We start from the raw sequence: 994 nt of genomic DNA on the forward strand, positions 1-994 counted from the left end.
AATATGACATATGATATTATTTATTCATCTGGCTAGAGATCTGTCTGTGCCTGACAGTACCCCTTTCTGAGACTCAAAGAAGAAACTGAGCATCATTTGAACTGCTCCAGGGTGGTGAGACAGCCACTAGGCAAAGTTGCCTCTTCATCTACAGACAACACTGTCCAAAAAAGACACACAGGTCTAGGACAGCTTATATCTGCCAAGACAGAGTAGGCGAGTCCTTCCTGTTTTTCTTGTCTGTCAGACATTCATGGGCCAGAAGGCTGAAGATTGATGCTCCAACGTTTTAAAGTAAGGGCTGTCCAGGTGTCCAGCTGTCTCTATTATATTTCTGGAAGCTGGGTTAAGCTTCCCCATATGTTCTCTATTATTCAGTCATTCCTAGATTTCTGGTGGAGTTGAAAGACTACAAAAGTTAAAAGAGATACAAGATAAGTCATTAAGAAAACTAGTGCAGGTAGCTAAAAAAAAAGTGTTTTTAATGGAAAAAAGAGTTGCAGAAAGACTGTAAAAGGACATAGTAAAGAGATAAAATATTTAAAAAGTTTTTAAAGATAAAGTCTAGTATAAAAGTCAGAAAAAAATAAGAGACTAGAGGACTAGAAATAAGAATAAAAAGAAGAAGCAGCTAAGAAGCTTGTGAGCCAATAAGGTAGTGCCTGACAATAAAAAAGAGAGTTAAGAGTTCCCCTGACAGTTATGTTAGACTGCAGAGACAGCCACAAAAACATCTGTTATGACTTTATAACATAAGGGTATAGAGATCTAAGAGAGGCCATTGACTCAGATACACAAAGAATAGAAAAGACTTTGGCTGACTTACAAAAATCACTCACCTCCCTCTCAAGAAATGGTCCTCCAAAATAAAAGAAGATAAAATCTGTTATTCCTAAAGGAAGGGGGCCTATGTACAACATTGAAAAAAGAGTGTTGTTTTTACATAGATCACTCAAAAAGAGTCAAAGATAATTTAGCCAAAATAAGAGAAAAT

Source organism: Mastomys coucha, unplaced genomic scaffold (genome assembly GCF_008632895.1).
Source record: "Mastomys coucha isolate ucsf_1 unplaced genomic scaffold, UCSF_Mcou_1 pScaffold22, whole genome shotgun sequence".
NCBI lineage: Eukaryota > Metazoa > Chordata > Mammalia > Rodentia > Muridae > Mastomys > Mastomys coucha.